Source organism: Chaetura pelagica, unplaced genomic scaffold (genome assembly GCF_000747805.2).
Source record: "Chaetura pelagica isolate M959 unplaced genomic scaffold, ChaPel_1.0 scaffold240, whole genome shotgun sequence".
NCBI lineage: Eukaryota > Metazoa > Chordata > Aves > Apodiformes > Apodidae > Chaetura > Chaetura pelagica.
Window position 1 is genome coordinate 382,495 of NW_009951796.1, and position 389 is coordinate 382,883.

Below are 389 nucleotides of genomic sequence, written 5' to 3' on the forward strand. Positions count from 1 at the left end.
AGGGAAAGAAAAAAAAGCAGTTAAGAAACATCACATGCAACTACAGAGGGAAAAAGCAGAGAAACTCAGTGAAGTTTTACATACCTGAAAAAGAAACGGTAGCCAAGAAAAAAAAAAAAAGAATCATTATTGTAAGTTTCTAAAACCTACCAGCAGTACATGCCCATCATGATGTATGCTAACATACTACTCTAATACCAAACTCCCACATTCACTAATTTCCCCAGAAAAAAAACTCAATTTTATTACCATGTCACTTCTAGAATACTCCAAGAGGAATTTATAATTCAAATAAATTGAGCAACATCCATATTACCAATTAGATATTAAATAGTTGCTTCAACATTCTTACCACAGCAAACAACCCATGCCACAGAAGATCTATTCCG